Source organism: Engystomops pustulosus, chromosome 3 (genome assembly GCF_040894005.1).
Source record: "Engystomops pustulosus chromosome 3, aEngPut4.maternal, whole genome shotgun sequence".
NCBI lineage: Eukaryota > Metazoa > Chordata > Amphibia > Anura > Leptodactylidae > Engystomops > Engystomops pustulosus.
In genome coordinates this window covers 57,940,182-57,953,311 of record NC_092413.1, presented here as the reverse complement: position 1 = coordinate 57,953,311, position 13,130 = coordinate 57,940,182, and the positions used below count along the sequence as shown (strand labels likewise).

Genomic DNA, 13,130 nt, shown 5'->3' with positions numbered 1-13,130 from the left:
TTCAATATTATTTAATTTTGCTGAAATAGCAGTTTTCTCTGAATAGTGAGGAATAAAATGCATTGATCACAATATGGTGCTCAGAGACTCATCTTTTGATCAACAGGTGATTTGGATAAAGGTCAAGAACAAAATGTTAATTGTCACTAATGAATTACTCAATCTAGACCAATTTTCCAGACGTCCAAGGTTAAAATTTTTACCAGGAGTGGGGTTCGAACCCACGCGGATATATATCCATTGGATCTTAAGTCCAACGCCTTAACCACTCGGCCATCCTGGTTCGAACAACAACCTGTTAGACAACGAGATCAACATAGTGGTTGTTTGGAATAATGCATTTATGTAAGTTGTACAAAATCTTTCAGGTTTACAAATTTGTTTATTTTTTGGTGATTTTTTTGTCTTTGTAGAAAAGAGCCGGATAGAGAACCACTATAATTTCTAGATATGTCCGAAATCTCACCCATTCACCTTAACGTATCTGTCCAAGCATACATCTATGAAACAAAAAGTTGCACACTCATTTGAGATTACCAAATAGGGAAAACTGCTTTTACTGACACTGTTTGACCTCTATTTTAGACTACATCTGTCTGAAAACTAATGGCGTTTCTAGATTGGATTTTCTAAGACAGATTTTACAATCCAACTTTGTTCACCACTATCTTTTGACAAATTGTTCTATGACTACCTGAGTCAGGTTAAACTTCTCCTATACATTTTCTCATGTCTTTTTCATAGCATATGTTTTGAAACTTTGAACAAAGATGCTGATAGAATATTCACCTGAATATATTAATAAATTGTATTTTCAATATTATTTAATTTTGCTGAAATAGCAGTTTTCTCTGAATAGTGAGGAATAAAATGCATTGATCACAATATGGTGCTCAGAGACTCATCTTTTGATCAACAGGTGATTTGGATAAAGGTCAAGAACAAAATGTTAATTGTCACTAATGAATTACTCAATCTAGACCAATTTTCCAGACGTCCAAGGTTAAAATTTTTACCAGGAGTGGGGTTCGAACCCACGCGGATATATATCCATTGGATCTTAATTCCAACGCCTTAACCACTCCGCCATCCTGGTTCGAACGACAACCTGTTAGACAACGAGATCAACATAGTGGTTGTTTGGCATAATGCATTCATGTAAGTTGTACAAAATCATTCAGGTTTACAAATTTGTTTATTTTTTGGTGATTTTTTTGTCTTTGTAGAAAAGAGCCGGATAGAGAACCACTATAATTTCTAGATATGTCCGAAATCTCACCCATTCACCTTAACGTATCTGTCCAAGCATACATCTATGAAACAAAAAGTTGCACACTCATTTGAGATTACCAAATAGGGAAAACTGCTTTTACTGACACTGTTTGACCTCTATTTTAGACTACATCTGTCTGAAAACTAATGGCGTTTCTAGATTGGATTTTCTAAGACAGATTTTACAATCCAACTTTGTTCACCACTATCTTTTGACAAATTGTTCTATGACTACCTGAGTCAGGTTAAACTTCTCCTATACATTTTCTCATGTCTTTTTCATAGCATATGTTTTGAAACTTTGAACAAAGATGCTGATAGAATATTCACCTGAACATATTAATAAATTGTATTTTCAATATTATTTAATTTTGCTGAAATAGCAGTTTTCTCTGAATAGTGAGGAATAAAATGCATTGATCACAATATGGTGCTCAGAGACTCATCTTTTGATCAACAGGTGATTTGGATAAAGGTCAAGAACAAAATGTTAATTGTCACTAATGAATTACTCAATCTAGACCAATTTGCCAGACGTCCAAGGTTAAAACTTTTACCAGGAGTGGGGTTCGAACCCACGCAGATATATATCCATAGGATCTTAAGTCCAACGCCTTAACCACTCGGCCATCCTGGTTCGGACGACAACCTGTTCGACAACGAGATCAACATAGTGGTTGTTTGGAATAATGCATTTATGTAAGTTGTACAAAATCTTTCAGGTTTACAAATTTGTTTATTTTTTGGTGATTTTTTTGTCTTTGTAGAAAAGAGCCGGATAGAGAACCACTATAATTTCTAGATATGTCCGAAATCTCACCCATTCGCCTTAACCTATCTGTCCAAGCATACATCTATGAAACAAAAAGTTGCACACTCATTTGAGATTACCAAATAGGGAAAACTGCTTTTATTGACACTGTTTGACCTCCTTTTTTAGACTACATCTGTCTGAAAACTAATGGTGTTTCTAGATTGGATTTTCTAAGATAGATTTTACAGTCCAACTTTGTTCACCACTATCTTTTGACAAATTGTTTTATGACTACCTGAGTCAGGTTAAACTTCTCCTATACATTTTCTCATGTCTTTTTCATAGCATATGTTTTGAAACTTTGAACAAGGATGCTGATAGAATATTCACCTTAATATATTAATAAATTGTATTTTCAATATTATTTAATTTTGCTGAAATAGCAGTTTTCTCTGAATAGTGAGGAATAAAATGCATTGATCACAATATAGTCCTCAGAGACTCATCTTTTGATCAACAGGTGATTTGGATAAAGGTCAAGAACAAAATGTTAATTGTCACTAATGAATTACTCAATCTAGACCAATTTGCCAGACATCCAAGGTTAAAACTTTTACCAGGAGTGGGGTTCGAACCCACGCGGATATATATCCATTGGATCTTAAGTCCAACGCCTTAACCACTCGGCCATCCTGGTTCGGACGACAACCTGTTTGACAACGAGATCAACATAGTGGTTGTTTGGAATAATGCATTTATGTAAGTTGTACAAAATCTTTCAGGTTTACAAATTTGTTTATTTTTTGGTGATTTTTTTGTCTTTGTAGAAAAGAGCCGGATAGAGAACCACTATAATTTCTAGATATGTCCGAAATCTCACCCATTCGCCTTAACCTATCTGTCCAAGCATACATCTATGAAACAAAAAGTTGCACACTCATTTGAGATTACCAAATAGGGAAAACTGCTTTTACTGACACTGTTTGACCTCTTTTTTTAGACTACATCTGTCTGAAAACTAATGGTGTTTCTACATTGGATTTTCTAAGATAGATTTTACAGTCCAACTTTGTTCACCACTATCTTTTGACAAATTGTTCTATGACTACCTGAGTCAGGTTAAACTTCTCCTATACATTTTCTCATGTCTTTTTCATAGCATATGTTTTGAAACTTTGAACAAGGATGCTGATAGAATATTCACCTTAATATATTAATAAATTGTATTTTCAATATTATTTAATTTTGCTGAAATAGCAGTTTTCTCTGAATAGTGAGGAATAAAATGCATTGATCACAATATGGTCCTCAGAGACTCATCTTTTGATCAACAGGTGATTTGGATAAAGGTCAAGAACAAAATGTTAATTGTCACTAATGAATTACTCAATCTAGACCAATTTGCCAGACGTCCAAGGTTAAAACTTTTACCAGGAGTGGGGTTCGAACCCACGCGGATATATATCCATTGGATCTTAAGTCCAACGCCTTAACCACTCGGCCATCCTGGTTCGAACGACAACCTGTTAGACAACGAGATCAACATAGTGGTTGTTTGGAATAATGCATTTATGTAAGTTGTACAAAATCTTTCAGGTTTACAAATTTGTTTATTTTTTGGTGATTTTTTTGTCTTTGTAGAAAAGAGCCGGATAGAGAACCACTATAATTTCTAGATATGTCCGAAATCTCACCCATTCGCCTTAACCTATCTGTCCAAGCATACATATATGAAACAAAAACTTGCACACTCATTTGAGATTACCAAATAGGAAAAACTGCTTGTCCTGACACTGTTTGACCTCATTTTTAGACTATATCTGTCAGAAAACTAATGGCATTTCTAGATTGGATTTTCTAAGATAGATTTTACAGTCCAACTTTGTTCAACACTATCTTTTGACAAATTGTTCTATGACTACCTGAGTCAGGTTAAACTTCTCCTATACATTTTCTCATGTCTTTTTCATAGCATATGTTTTGAAACTTTGAACAAAGATGCTGATAGAATATTCACCTGAATATATTAATAAATTGTATTTTCAATATTATTTAATTTTGCTGAAATAGCAGTTTTCTCTGAATAGTGAGGAATAAAATGCATTGATCACAATATGGTGCTCAGAGACTCATCTTTTGATCAACAGGTGATTTGGATAAAGGTCAAGAACAAAATGTTAATTGTCACTAATGAATTACTCAATCTAGACCAATTTTCCAGACGTCCAAGGTTATAACTTTTACCAGGAGTGGGGTTTGAACCCACGCGGATATATATCCATTGGATCTTAAGTCCAACGCCTTAACCACTCGGCCATCCTGGTTCGAACGACAACCTGTTAGACAACGAGATCAACATAGTGGTTGTTTGGAATAATGCATTTATGTAAGTTGTACAAAATCTTTCAGGTTTACAAATTTGTTTATTTTTTGGTGATTTTTTTGTCTTTGTAGAAAAGAGCCGGATAGAGAACCACTATAATTTCTAGATATGTCCGAAATCTCACCCATTCGCCTTAACCTATCTGTCCAAGCATACATATATGAAACAAAAACTTGCACACTCATTTGAGATTACCAAATAGGAAAAACTGCATTTCCTGACACTGTTTGACCACATTTTTAGACTATATCTGTCAGAAAACTAATGGCATTTCTAGATTGGATTTTCTAAGATAGATTTTACAGTCCAACTTTGTTCAACACTATCTTTTGACAAATTGTTCTATGACTACCTGAGTTAGGTTAAACTTCTCCTATACATTTCCTCATGTCTTTTTCATAGCATATGTTTTGAAACTTTCCACAAAGATGCTGATAGAATATTCACCTGAATATATTAATAAATTGTATTTTCAATATTATTTAATTTTGCTGAAATAGCAGTTTTCTCTGAATAGTGAGGAATAAAATGCATTGATCACAATATGATGCTCAGAGACTCATCTTTTGATCAACAGGTGATTTGGATAAAGGTCAAGATATTGGTTATTGTCACTAATGAATTACCCAATCTAGACCAATTTGCCAGAAGTCCAAGGTTAAAACTTTTACCAGGAGTGGGGTTCGAACCCACGCGGATATATATCCATTGGATCTTAAGTCCAACGCCTTAACCACTCGGCCATCCTGGTTCGAACGACAACCTGTTAGACAACGAGATCAACATAGTGGTTGTTTGGAATAATGCATTTATGTAAGTTGTACAAAATCTTTCAGGTTTACAATTTTGTTTATTTTTTGGTGATTTTTTTGTCTTTGTAGAAAAGAGCCGGATAGAGAACCACTATAATTTCTAGATATGTCCAAAATCTCACCCATTCGCCTTAACCTATCTGTCCAAGCATACATATATGAAACAAAAACTTGCAAACTCATTTGAGATTACCAAATAGGAAAACTGCTTTTCCTGACACTGTTTGACCTCATTTTTAGACTATATCTGTCAGAAAACTAATGGCATTTCTAGATTGGATTTTCTAAGATAGATTTTACAGTCCAACTTTGTTCAACACTATCTTTTGACAAATTGTTCTATGACTACCTGAGTCAGGTTAAAATTCTCCTATACATTTTCTCATGTCTTTTTCATAGCATATGTTTTGAAACTTTGAACAAAGATGCTGATAGAATATTCACCTGAATATATTAATAAATTGTATTTTCAATATTATTTAATTTTGCTGAAATAGCAGTTTTCTCTGAATAGTGAGGAATAAAATGCATTGATCACAATATGGTGCTCAGAGACTCATCTTTTGATCAACAGGTGATTTGGATAAAGGTCAAGAACAAAATGTTAATTGTCACTAATGAATTACTCAATCTAGACCAATTTGCCAGACGTCCAAGGTTAAAACGTTTACCAGGAGTGGGGTTCGAACCCACGCGGATATATATCCATTGGATCTTAAGTCCAACGCCTTAACCACTCGGCCATTCTGGTTCGAACGACAACCTGTTAGACAACGAGATCAACATAGTGGTTGTTTGGAATAATGCATTTATGTAAGTTGTACAAAATCTTTCAGGTTTACAAATTTGTTTATTTTTTGGTGATTTTTTTGTCTTTGTAGAAAAGAGCCGGATAGAGAACCACTATAATTTCTAGATATGTCCGAAATCTCACCCATTCGCCTTAACCTATCTGTCCAAGCATACATATATGAAACAAAAAGTTGCACACTCATTTGAGATTACCAAATAGGAAAACTGCTTTTCCTGACACTGTTTGACCTCATTTTTAGACTATATCTGTCAGAAAACTAATGGCATTTCTAGATTGGATTTTCTAAGATAGATTTTACAGTCCAACTTTGTTCAACACTATCTTTTGACAAATTGTTCTATGACTACCTGAGTCAGGTTAAACTTCTCCTATACATTTTCTCATGTCTTTTTCATAGCATATGTTTTGAAACTTTGAACAAAGATGCTGATAGAATATTCACCTGAATATATTAATAAATTGTATTTTCAATATTATTTAATTTTGCTGAAATAGCAGTTTTCTCTGAATAGTGAGGAATAAAATGCATTGATCACAATATGGTGCTCAGAGACTCATCTTTTGATCAACAGGTGATTTGGATAAAGGTCAAGAACAAAATGTTAATTGTCACTAATGAATTACTCAATCTAGACCAATTTGCCAGACGTCCAAGGTTAAAACGTTTACCAGGAGTGGGGTTCGAACCCACGCGGATATATATCCATTGGATCTTAAGTCCAACGCCTTAACCACTCGGCCATTCTGGTTCGAACGACAACCTGTTAGACAACGAGATCAACATAGTGGTTGTTTGGAATAATGCATTTATGTAAGTTGTACAAAATCTTTCAGGTTTACAAATTTGTTTATTTTTTGGTGATTTTTTTGTCTTTGTAGAAAAGAGCCGGATAGAGAACCACTATAATTTCTAGATATGTCCGAAATCTCACCCATTCGCCTTAACCTATCTGTCCAAGCATACATATATGAAACAAAAAGTTGCACACTCATTTGAGATTACCAAATAGGAAAACTGCTTTTCCTGACACTGTTTGACCTCATTTTTAGACTATATCTGTCAGAAAACTAATGGCATTTCTAGATTGGATTTTCTAAGATAGATTTTACAGTCCAACTTTGTTCAACGCTATCTTTTGACAAATTGTTCTATGACTACCTGAGTCAGGTTAAACTTCTCCTATACATTTTCTCATGTCTTTTTCATAGCATATGTTTTGAAACTTTGAACAAAGATGCTGATAGAATATTCACCTGAATATATTAATAAATTGTATTTTCAATATTATTTAATTTTGCTGAAATAGCAGTTTTCTCTGAATAGTGAGGAATAAAATGCATTGATCACAATATGGTGCTCAGAGACTCATCTTTTGATCAACAGGTGATTTGGATAAAGGTCAAGAACAAAAAATTAATTGTCACTAATGAATTACCCAATCTAGACCAATTTGCCAGAAGTCCAAGATTAAAAGTTTTACCAGGAGTGGGGTTCGAACCCACGCGGATATATACCCATTGGATCTTAAGTCCAACACCTTAACCACTCGGCCATCCTGGTTCAAACGACAACTTATTAGACTCCGAGATCAACATAGTGGTTGTTTGGAATAATGCATTCATGTAAGTTGTACAAAATCATTCAGGTTTACAAATTTGTTTATTTTTTGGTGATTTTTTTGTCTTTGTAGAAAAGAGCCGGATAGAGAACCACTATAATTTCTAGATATGTCCGAAATCTCACCCATTCGCCTTAACCTATCTGTCCAAGCATACATCTATGAAACAAAAAGTTGCACACTCATTTGAGATTACCAAATAGGGAAAACTGCTTTTACTGACACTGTTTGACCTCTTTTTTTAGACTACATCTGTCTGAAAACTAATGGCGTTTCTAGATTGGATTTTCTAAGACAGATTTTACAGTCCAACTTTGTTCACCCCTATCTTTTGACAAATTGTTCTATGACTACCTGAGTCAGGTTAAACTTTTCCTATACATTTTCTCATGTCTTTTTCATAGCATATGTTTTGAAACTTTGAACAAAGATGCTGATAGAATATTCACCTGAATATATTAATAAATTGTATTTTCAATATTATTTAATTTTGCTGAAATAGCAGTTTTCTCTGAATAGTGAGGAATAAAATGCATTGATCACAATATGGTGCTCAGAGACTCATCTTTTGATCAACAGGTGATTTGGATAAAGGTCAAGAACAAAATGTTAATTGTTACTAATGAATTACTCAATCTAGACCAATTTGCCAGATGTCCAAGGTTAAAACTTTCACCAGGAGTGGGGTTCGAACCCACGCGGATATATATCCATTGGATCTTAAGTCCAACGCCTTAACCACTCGGCCATCCTGGTTCGGACGACAACCTGTTAGACAATGAGATCAACATAGTGGTTGTTTGGAATAATGCATTTATGTAAGTTGTACAAAATCTTTCAGGTTTACAAATTTGTTTATTTTTTGGTGATTTTTTTGTCTTTGTAGAAAAGAGCCGGATAGAGAACCACTATAATTTCTAGATATGTCCAAAATCTCACCCATTCGCCTTAACCTATCTGTCCAAGCATACATATATGAAACAAAAACTTGCAAACTCATTTGAGATTACCAAATAGGAAAACTGCTTTTCCTGACACTGTTTGACCTCATTTTTAGACTATATCTGTCAGAAAACTAATGGCATTTCTAGATTGGATTTTCTAAGATAGATTTTACAGTCCAACTTTGTTCACCACTATCTTTTGACAAATTGTTCTATGACTACCTGAGTCAGGTTAAACTTCTCCTATACATTTTCTCATGTCTTTTTCATAGCATATGTTTTGAAACTTTGAACAAAGATGCTGATAGAATATTCACCTGAATATATTAATATATTGTATTTTCAATATTAACTAATTTTGCTAAAATAGCAGTTTTCTCTGAATAGTGAGGAATAAAATGCATTGATCACAATATGGTGCTCAGAGACTCATCTTTTGATCAACAGGTGATTTGGATAAAGGTCAAGATATTGGTTATTGTCACTAATGAATTACCCAATCTAGACTAATTTGCCAGAAGTCAAAGGTTAAAACTTTTACCAGGAGTGGGGTTCGAACCCACGCGGATATATACCCATTGGATCTTAAGTCCAACGCCTTAACCACTCGGCCATCCTGGTTCGAACAACAACTTGTTAGACTCCGAGATCAACATAGTGGTTGTTTGGAATAATGCATTCATGTAAGTTGTACAAAATCATTCAGGTTTACAAATTTGTTTATTTTTTGGTGATTTTTTTGTCTTTGTAGAAAAGAGCCGGATAGAGAACCACTATAATTTCTAGATATGTCCGAAATCTCACCCATTCGCCTTAACCTATCTGTCCAAGCATACATCTATGAAACAAAAAGTTGCACACTCATTTGAGATTACCAAATAGGGAAAACTGCTTTTCCTGACACTGTTTGACCTCTTTTTTTAGACTACATCTGTCTGAAAACTAATGGCGTTTCTAGATTGGATTTTCTAAGACAGATTTTACAGTCCAACTTTGTTCACCCCTATCTTTTGACAAATTGTTCTATGACTACCTGAGTCAGGTTAAACTTCTCCTATACATTTTCTCATGTCTTTTTCATAGCATATGTTTTGAAACTTTGAACAAAGATGCTGATAGAATATTAACCTGAATATATTAATAAATTGTATTTTCAATATTATTTAATTTTGCTGAAATAGCAGTTTTCTCTGAATAGTGAGGAATAAAATGCATTGATCACAATATGGTGCTCAGAGACTCATCTTTTGATCAACAGGTGATTTGGATAAAGGTCAAGAACAAAATGTTAATTGTCACTAATGAATTACTCAATCTAGACCAATTTGCCAGACGTCCAAGGTTAAAACTTTTACCAGGAGTGGGGTTCGAACCCACGCATATATATATCCATTGGATCTTAAGTCCAACGCCTTAACCACTCGGCCATCCTGGTTCGAACGACAACCTGTTAGACAACGAGATCAACATAGTGGTTGTTTGGAATAATGCATTTATGTAAGTTGTACAAAATCTTTCAGGTTTACAAATTTGTTTATTTTTTGGTGATTTTTTTGTCTTTGTAGAAAAGAGCCGGATAGAGAACCACTATAATTTCTAGATATGTCCGAAATCTCACCCATTCGCCTTAACCTATCTGTCCAAGCATACATATATGAAACAAAAACTTGCAAACTCATTTGAGATTACCAAATAGGAAAACTGCTTTTCCTGACACTGTTTGACCTCATTTTTAGACTATATCTGTCAGAAAACTAATGGCATTTCTAGATTGGATTTTCTAAGATAGATTTTACAGTCCAACTTTGTTCACCACTATCTTTTGACAAATTGTTCTATGACTACCTGAGTCAGGTTAAACTTCTCCTATACATTTTCTCATGTCTTTTTCATAGCATATGTTTTGAAACTTTGAACAAAGATGCTGATAGAATATTCACCTGAATATATTAATATATTGTATTTTCAATATTAACTAATTTTGCTGAAATAGCAGTTTTCTCTGAATAGTGAGGAATAAAATGCATTGATCACAATATGGTGCTCAGAGACTCATCTTTTGATCAACAGGTGATTTGGATAAAGGTCAAGAACAAAATGTTAATTGTCACTAATGAATTACTCAATCTAGACCAATTTTCCAGACGTCCAGGGTTAAAACTTTTACCAGGAGTGGGGTTCGAACCCACGCGGATATATATCCATTGGATCTTAAGTCCAACGCCTTAACCACTCGGCCATCCTGGTTCGAACGACAACCTGTTAGACAACGAGATCAACATAGTGGTTGTTTGGAATAATGCATTTATGTAAGTTGTACAAAATCTTTCAGGTTTACAAATTTGTTTATTTTTTGGTGATTTTTTTGTCTTTGTAGAAAAGAGCCGGATAGAGAACCACTATAATTTCTAGATATGTCCGAAATCTCACCCATTCGCCTTAACCTATCTGTCCAAGCATACATATATGAAACAAAAACTTGCACACTCATTTGAGATTACCAAATAGGAAAAACTGCTTTTCCTGACACTGTTTGACCTCATTTTTAGACTATATCTGTCAGAAAACTAATGGCATTTCTAGATTGGATTTTCTAAGATAGATTTTACAGTCCAACTTTGTTCAACACTATCTTTTGACAAATTGTTCTATGACTACCTGAGTCAGGTTAAACTTCTCCTTTACATTTTCTCATGTCTTTTTCATAGCATATGTTTTGAAACTTTGAACAAAGATACTGATAGAATATTCACCTGAATATATTAATATATTGTATTTTCAATATTAATTAATTTTGCTAAAATAGCAGTTTTCTCTGAATAGTGAGGAATAAAATGCATTGATCACAATATGGTGCTCAGAGACTCATCTTTTGATTAACAGGTGATTTGGATAAAGGTCAAGATATTAGTTATTGTCACTAATGAATTACCCAATCTAGACCAATTTGCCAGAAGTCCAAGGTTAAAACTTTTACCAGGAGTGGGGTTCGAACCCACGCGGATATATACCCATTGGATCTTAAGACCAACGCCTTAACCACTCGGCCATCCTGGTTCGAACGACAACCTGTTAGACAACGAGATCAACATAGTGGTTGTTTGGAATAATGCATTCATGTAAGTTGTACAAAATCATTCAGGTTTACAAATTTGTTTATTTTTTGGTGATTTTTTTGTCTTTGTAGAAAAGAGCCGGATAGAGAACCACTATAATTTCTAGATATGTCCGAAATCTCACCCATTCGCCTTTAACCTATCTGTCCAAGCATACATCTATGAAACAAAAAGTTGCACACTCATTTGAGATTACCAAATAGGGAAAACTGCTTTTACTGACACTGTTTGACCTCTATTTTAGACTACATCTGTCTGAAAACTAATGGCGTTTCTAGATTGGATTTTCTAAGACAGATTTTACAATCCAACTTTGTTCACCACTATCTTTTGACAAATTGTTCTATGACTACCTGAGTCAGGTTAAACTTCTCCTATACATTTTCTCATGTCTTTTTCATAGCATATGTTTTGAAACTTTGAACAAAGATGCTGATAGAATATTCACTTGATTATATTAATAAATTGTATTTTCAATATTATTTAATTTTGCTGAAATAGCAGTTTTCTCTGAATAGTGAGGAATAAAATGCATTGATCACAATATGGTGCTCAGAGACTCATCTTTTGATCAACAGGTGATTTGGATAAAGGTCAAGAACAAAATGTTAATTGTCACTAATGAATTACTCAATCTAGACCAATTTGCCAGACGTCCAAGGTTAAAACTTTTACCAGGAGTGGGGTTCGAACCCACGCGGATATATATCCATTGGATCTTAAGTCCAACGCCTTAACCACTCGGCCATCCTGGTTCGAACGACAACCTGTTAGACAACGAGATCAACATAGTGGTTGTTTGGAATAATGCATTTATGTAAGTTGTACAAAATCTTTCAGGTTTACAAATTTGTTTATTTTTTGGTGATTTTTTTGTCTTTGTAGAAAAGAGCCGGATAGAGAACCACTATAATTTCTAGATATGTCCGAAATCTCACCCATTCGCCTTAACCTATCTGTCCAAGCATACATATATGAAACAAAAACTTGCACACTCATTTGAGATTACCAAATAGGAAAAACTGCTTTTCCTGACACTGTTTGACCTCATTTTTAGACTATATCTGTCAGAAAACTAATGGCATTTCTAGATTGGATTTTCTAAGATAGATTTTATAGTCCAACTTTGTTCAACACTATCTTTTGACAAATTGTTCTATGACTACCTGAGTCAGGTTAAACTTCTCCTATACATTTTCTCATGTCTTTTTCATAGCATATGTTTTGAAACTTTGAACAAAGATGCTGATAGAATATTCACCTGAATATATTAATATATTGTATTTTCAATATTAATTAATTTTGCTAAAATAGCAGTTTTCTCTGAATAGTGAGGAATAAAATGCATTGATCACAATATGGTGATCAGAGACTCATCTTTTGATCAATAGGTGATTTGGATAAAGGTCAAGATAT

General features: G+C 34.0%; 16 non-coding genes across 16 annotated transcripts; all 16 read right to left on the bottom strand.

Annotated features, from left to right (window-relative positions):
- Nucleotides 1–200: 200 nt before the first annotated feature.
- On the bottom strand, nt 201–283 carry TRNAL-UAA (transfer RNA leucine (anticodon UAA)). The gene has a single exon. It is a non-coding gene; the product is annotated as a tRNA-Leu (tRNA).
- A 730-nt stretch (nt 284–1,013) lies between these two features.
- Nucleotides 1,014–1,096, bottom strand: TRNAL-UAA (transfer RNA leucine (anticodon UAA)). Its single transcript has one exon. It is a non-coding gene; the product is annotated as a tRNA-Leu (tRNA).
- A 730-nt stretch (nt 1,097–1,826) lies between these two features.
- On the bottom strand, nt 1,827–1,909 carry TRNAL-UAA (transfer RNA leucine (anticodon UAA)). Its single transcript has one exon. It is a non-coding gene; the product is annotated as a tRNA-Leu (tRNA).
- A 731-nt stretch (nt 1,910–2,640) lies between these two features.
- Nucleotides 2,641–2,723, bottom strand: TRNAL-UAA (transfer RNA leucine (anticodon UAA)). The gene has a single exon. It is a non-coding gene; the product is annotated as a tRNA-Leu (tRNA).
- Nucleotides 2,724–3,454: 731 nt separating this feature from the next.
- On the bottom strand, nt 3,455–3,537 carry TRNAL-UAA (transfer RNA leucine (anticodon UAA)). Its single transcript has one exon. It is a non-coding gene; the product is annotated as a tRNA-Leu (tRNA).
- Nucleotides 3,538–4,267: 730 nt separating this feature from the next.
- Nucleotides 4,268–4,350, bottom strand: TRNAL-UAA (transfer RNA leucine (anticodon UAA)). Its single transcript has one exon. It is a non-coding gene; the product is annotated as a tRNA-Leu (tRNA).
- Nucleotides 4,351–5,077: 727 nt separating this feature from the next.
- Nucleotides 5,078–5,160, bottom strand: TRNAL-UAA (transfer RNA leucine (anticodon UAA)). The gene has a single exon. It is a non-coding gene; the product is annotated as a tRNA-Leu (tRNA).
- A 729-nt stretch (nt 5,161–5,889) lies between these two features.
- Nucleotides 5,890–5,972, bottom strand: TRNAL-UAA (transfer RNA leucine (anticodon UAA)). Its single transcript has one exon. It is a non-coding gene; the product is annotated as a tRNA-Leu (tRNA).
- A 729-nt stretch (nt 5,973–6,701) lies between these two features.
- TRNAL-UAA (transfer RNA leucine (anticodon UAA)) lies at nt 6,702–6,784 on the bottom strand. Its single transcript has one exon. It is a non-coding gene; the product is annotated as a tRNA-Leu (tRNA).
- Nucleotides 6,785–7,513: 729 nt separating this feature from the next.
- TRNAL-UAA (transfer RNA leucine (anticodon UAA)) lies at nt 7,514–7,596 on the bottom strand. The gene has a single exon. It is a non-coding gene; the product is annotated as a tRNA-Leu (tRNA).
- Nucleotides 7,597–8,327: 731 nt separating this feature from the next.
- On the bottom strand, nt 8,328–8,410 carry TRNAL-UAA (transfer RNA leucine (anticodon UAA)). The gene has a single exon. It is a non-coding gene; the product is annotated as a tRNA-Leu (tRNA).
- A 726-nt stretch (nt 8,411–9,136) lies between these two features.
- On the bottom strand, nt 9,137–9,219 carry TRNAL-UAA (transfer RNA leucine (anticodon UAA)). Its single transcript has one exon. It is a non-coding gene; the product is annotated as a tRNA-Leu (tRNA).
- A 731-nt stretch (nt 9,220–9,950) lies between these two features.
- Nucleotides 9,951–10,033, bottom strand: TRNAL-UAA (transfer RNA leucine (anticodon UAA)). Its single transcript has one exon. It is a non-coding gene; the product is annotated as a tRNA-Leu (tRNA).
- A 729-nt stretch (nt 10,034–10,762) lies between these two features.
- TRNAL-UAA (transfer RNA leucine (anticodon UAA)) lies at nt 10,763–10,845 on the bottom strand. The gene has a single exon. It is a non-coding gene; the product is annotated as a tRNA-Leu (tRNA).
- A 727-nt stretch (nt 10,846–11,572) lies between these two features.
- TRNAL-UAA (transfer RNA leucine (anticodon UAA)) lies at nt 11,573–11,655 on the bottom strand. Its single transcript has one exon. It is a non-coding gene; the product is annotated as a tRNA-Leu (tRNA).
- A 731-nt stretch (nt 11,656–12,386) lies between these two features.
- TRNAL-UAA (transfer RNA leucine (anticodon UAA)) lies at nt 12,387–12,469 on the bottom strand. Its single transcript has one exon. It is a non-coding gene; the product is annotated as a tRNA-Leu (tRNA).
- Between the last annotated feature and the right edge of the window lie 661 nt (nt 12,470–13,130).